Raw genomic sequence first — 5,350 nt, 5'->3', positions numbered from 1 at the left:
TCATAAAATAAAAGTAAATAAATTAATAAATAAAACTAATGGAATTCAGACAATGTAAAAAAATTAAGTGATGCAAATTAGGTAATGACCAACAATAATATATCGAATACATATTTCCAAGTATAAATCTTTCCCATTCATTTTTTCTTTTATTGTGGTAAAAACACTAAACATAAAATCTACCCTTTTAACAGATTTTTAAGTGTGCAGTACAATATTGTTAACTATAGGCACAATATTCTACAGATCTCTAGAATTTTATTATCTTGAGTAACTGTAACTTTATACCAGTTAAATAGCAACTTCCTGCTTATGCTGGTACTGTACTATTTTTATTACTGTATCTTCATAATATATATTGAAATCAGGAAGTGTGCTGCCTCCATCTCTGTTCTTCTTTCTCAAGATTTTTTTGGTTACTCTTTGTGCTTCCATACGAATTTGTTAAGTCTTCATAATATATATTGAAATCAGGAAGTGTGCTGCCTCCATTTCTGTTCTTCTTTCTCAAGATTTTTTTGGTTACTCTTTGTGCTTCCATACGAATTTGTTAAGATTGATTTTTCTAGTTCTGTAAAAATGCCATTAGGATTTTGATAAAGTTACATCAAATCTACAAATATCTTTGAACAGTATGGATATTTTAACAATATTAAGCCTTCCAATCTAGGCTTCCAGTCAAGATGGCGGAATAGACAGACCCCAGCATCACTCTCTCCCACAAATCAATCAATTTACAGCTATTAAAAAGCAACAGCAGCCAAGCTGTAACCACTAGAGCTCACAGTAAGAAGAGGAGAGACCTAAGGAGTTCATGAAGGCAGGAGAAGCCACAATGAGAGAAAGGATTTCTCCCCCCATTTCGAGCCCTGGCTGCTTTAAGGCTGGAGCTGGTGCACACAGGGAGCAAGAACTGGCAAAAGCTGCATATGTACCCTTCGTATGACATTGCTTGGAGGCAGCAGGGAGAAAAGGGCCTTGGTCCCCAGGCCAGCAAGACCATTAACAGGGTTCCCACGGACCCACACAGGAGTGAGGAGCCAGAACAACTGAAAAAAGGAGCCACTCAGAGGCTGGTGAGTCATTGCATGGCCTGTCCTATGGGAAGTGTTTCAAGTGTGGGTGGTGGGGGAGACGAGCCCACTGAGGGGACATTGGGGCACAGCATAGACAGCTGATCTGCCCTCCAATCATCACAAACCCACTCAGTGTAGACTGGCCGGGAATATAGAACTGCAGCGGTTGCAGTTTGCTGAAGAGACTCAGGTTCAGACCAAAGTTTCCACACAACCCAGGTGCACTGGATCTCACAGACCTGGAAGTACATACGAGATCAACAATTAAAACCTGAGCTGCACAGAAAGTCTTCCCCAGGGAATCATCAGCAAAGCAGTAGTTTAGCTCAACTTCAGGGCTCAAGTGCTGGTCCCCACAGGAAGTTCCTCCATTTTAGAAGTAAGCAATGGGCAACAAATTTGTTCCAGTGCAGAGTTTCAGTGGTGGGATTGGTGAAAATCCAACACAGAACTGTAAGAAAAAACAAAATACCCACAGACAAGAGACAAAATTTGATATTAACTAGTAAAAGTCTAACACCAACAAAGAACACCTGTAAAACCTAGAAGGACCAGAAGCCCCCTGGGCTACCAAGCCAGGGAAGGGGGAGGGTAGAGGGCCTCAGCCACACACCCCTGACATCCACAACCAGCCCAATGGCAACCACTGAGCTATCCCAGGAAGCAAATGGGCATCCGAGCCATGGTGGTGCAGGGCGAAGGGTCTCAGGTTCACCCCCTGCAAACATCCACAACCAGCCCAGTGACAAGCACCAAGCTGCCACAGGAAGTGCCCGAGGTCCTGAGGTGGTGTAGCAGGGAGTCAAAGGCCTCAGCCATGCCTCCTTGACATCCCAAACCAGCCCAGTGATGACCACTAAGCTGCTTTAGGAAGTTCCCTGGGCTCCCAGTCCAGAGTGGTGGGGGACCCAGGGCCTCAGCCACACACCCCCAACATCCGCATCCAGCCCAGTGACAACCACTGAGCTGCTGGAGGAAGTACGCCAGGCTCCCAAGCCAGGTAGTGGGAGGCCAAGGGCTTCAGCCAAATCCCAGACATCTGCATCCAGCCCAGTGATGACCCGGCCATGGCTGGAAGCCCTCTGTTCTCCTCTGCTGGAATGAGGGGTGGGACATGAGCTTTGATCACACTCACCCTCCTTCCTCCTCTTCCCACCATATTTCCTCTCCTTCCTCCCTTCTCCTTCTCCTCCACACCTGCTCTGCAACATCTTAGAATAAACCATGGAGCCAGGGGAAGCCAAACCCAGCCATAACTAGGCAAGCTGCCACCACCACCCCAGGATCCCACTAGAACCCTGAGGCATCAAGCCGGGGGAACCAAACCCAGCCACAACCAGGTAAAGAGGACACGAAAAACGCCATTTTTACAAGGGCAGCCCTCCATAGTCACCACAATTGCCATGGCTGCCACATACGTGGCCAGTCTCTATATCAGCAGTCACAGCCACTGTGCAGACGGCTCACCAGACTCTCAAGTTCTTTGACACAAGAAGAGGCACCAGTGGAGAACCCCACCCCAAAAAAGAAGAGGTCCTCTCTCTCCACAAAATACACTCAAAAGTAATAGAAGAAGAATATGATTTATGATACTAGGGGAGGACTTGATCACACCTCTCTCAGCACTGGACAGATCATCTAGGAAACAAACCAACAGAGGAACAGTTAATCTATCAAATGGAGAGAACAAATCTATGGTTATTAGAGGGGGAAAGGGGTGAGGGAGGGGGAGGGGCAGCAAGAGGGGGAAGGGGAAGGGGAGAGAATGGATAAGGGGCATAAAGAATAAGTATGATTGATAACAATGAATATGCTAATAAATAATTAAAAAGTAAATTTAAAAAAATAAAAAACAAACAAAAAAAGTCCTCCTTTCATTTCTTTCAGCAACGTTTTGTAGTATTGAGTGCAGAAGTCTTTTACTTCTTTGGTTGAAATTTATTCCTAATTGTTTTATTATTTTTGATCCTACTGTAAATGAGATTGTTTCTTAACTTCCTTTTTGGATAGATCATTTTTACTGTATGGAAATGGCTAATTTTTACACTGATTTTGTATCTTGCAACTTTACTGAATTCATTTAATAGTTCTAACAGCTTCTTGGTGGAGTCTAGATTTTTCTAGATATACGATCATGTAATTTGCAAATAAAGATAATTTCACTTCTTCCTTTTCAATTCGGATGGCTTTTTTTTCTTAGCCTTGCGTAATTGTTCTAACTAGGACTTCCAGCATTGTGTTGAATAGAAGTGGCCAGAGTGGAATCCTTGTCTTGTTCTTGATCTTAGAGAGAAAGATTTCAGTTTTGCACTACTGAATATGAGGTTAGCAGTGATCCTTTTCTATATGGACTTTATTATGTTGAGGTGATTTCCTTCTATCCTGAGTTTGTGGAGAGTTTCCATCATAAAACGATGTTGAATTTTGTCAATTGCTTTTTCTCCATCAATTGAGGTGATTGTGTGGTTTTTATTCATCTTTCTGTTAATGTGATGTATCGCATTAGTTAATTTTTGTTTGTTGAATCATCCTTGCATCCTGGGGATAAATTCCTCCTAGCCGTGGTGTATGATCCTTTTAGTGTACTGAATTTGGTTTAGCAAGTGTTTTGTTGAGGAGTTTTGCACTTATTTTCATCAGAGATATTGGCCTGTAGCTTTCTTTTCTTGTATTGTTTCTGGCTGGTTTTTATATTAGGGTAACACTGGCCTGATAAAATTAGTTTAGTAGTGTTCCCTTCTCCATTTTTTTTTTTTGGAAGATATTGATGATTGACATTAGTTATTTTTTAATGTCTAGTAGAATTCACCACTGAAACCATCTGGTCCTGGGCTTTTTGTTGTTGTGAGGTTTAGATTACTAATTCAATCTTCTTACTAGTTACAGGTCTGTACAGATTTCTATTTTTTTTTAAAGAAGTACATTTTTACACAGAATACTCATATACATCAAAAAATAGGTAGAACCTTGCATAAGGTTCCATTTTTAATTTTACTTGTACATATTTGTGGGATACAATGTGTTGTTTCAATATGTGCATATACTACACAGTGACTCACTTAGGGTAGATAGCACAGAATTTCTATTTCTTTATGATTCGATCTTGGTAGGTTGTATGTTTCCAGGAATTTATTTCTTCTAGGTAATCCAATTTGTCAGCATATACTTGTTTGTAGTAGTCTCTTATAACCTTTTTTATTTTTGTGGCATCAGTTGTAAAGTCTCTTTCATTTCTGATTTTGTCTTCTCTCTCTTTTTTTCTCAGTACTGTTTAGCTAAAGATTTATCAACTGCACCAAAAAAAAAAAAAAAAAAAAAAAAAAAAACCTCTTAGTGCTCTGGGCATCTTCTAGTAAGACAAAAAAATTGGATACATGATCCAATTCTTTCCTTTCTTCCCCAGGGAAAAGATGGGAGCTGGAGGTTTCACCTGATCATTGAGTGCTGTGTCAGCGGTAGGGATTCTGGCAAAAGCACGTCTTGAATTTCCCTACTGGCTTCAATGTAGCTGGTCTTGTCTTTGCCTGGGATACTGGAACCTCTCAACTAGTTTCTGGATTTCTCACAAAAGGAAGTGGTCTATGTACTGTTGTTGAATCAGTGTGTCCATGGGAAAAACGAGGATCTAGGGCTTTCTATTTTGCCATTTTGCTGTCGTTATATAAGATTGTGATTTGAGTTGAGTGGCAAAGCCCTATACATGTCATTTTCTTTCCGTAAGAACTCTAGCACACTCAGAATCTATCCCACACCACAGTCCTCAGGGTCGTTATTACTGCTATATTAGTCAAATGAACTATCCATTTGGGTTTCCAAGATGTGCTTCAATTGGAACTACAGGTGTTAGCTTGATTAACTGTTTTGTTAATGCTTATAATTAATTAGTAGCCATTGTCAGAGATCTCAGCACTGTTCAAGCCCAAGGGCCAAACCTATTTCATAGTATAACTTTGGAAAGTCTATTTTCTTGGACTGCATTCAGCACTAAATCTGAATCAGTAAGTTTCTAGTTAGGAAACAAAGGAGGAATTAGGAGATAGGAAAGATTTAAAAAAGAACTCTACAAAGGATAGACTATGGTTGAGGAAAAGTACTCATAGAAAGCACAAAATTGGAAGCAAGGCTTCTTCCCCAAGGTTGAGATCCAAACCTTGTTGGAAACAGTGGGACCTACAGCCAACTGGGTGGTGGAGTGATTTGCTTGGTTCCCTTTGGCCAGAGCTTATTCACAACCAAGTGGTATACAACTGAGGTGATTGCAGAAACAAAATTCG

The sequence above is a fragment of the Galeopterus variegatus genome, unplaced genomic scaffold (genome assembly GCF_000696425.1).
Source record: "Galeopterus variegatus unplaced genomic scaffold, G_variegatus-3.0.2 Scaffold5157, whole genome shotgun sequence".
NCBI classification, from domain to species: Eukaryota; Metazoa; Chordata; class Mammalia; order Dermoptera; family Cynocephalidae; genus Galeopterus; species Galeopterus variegatus.
This window is presented reverse-complemented; position numbering follows the sequence as displayed.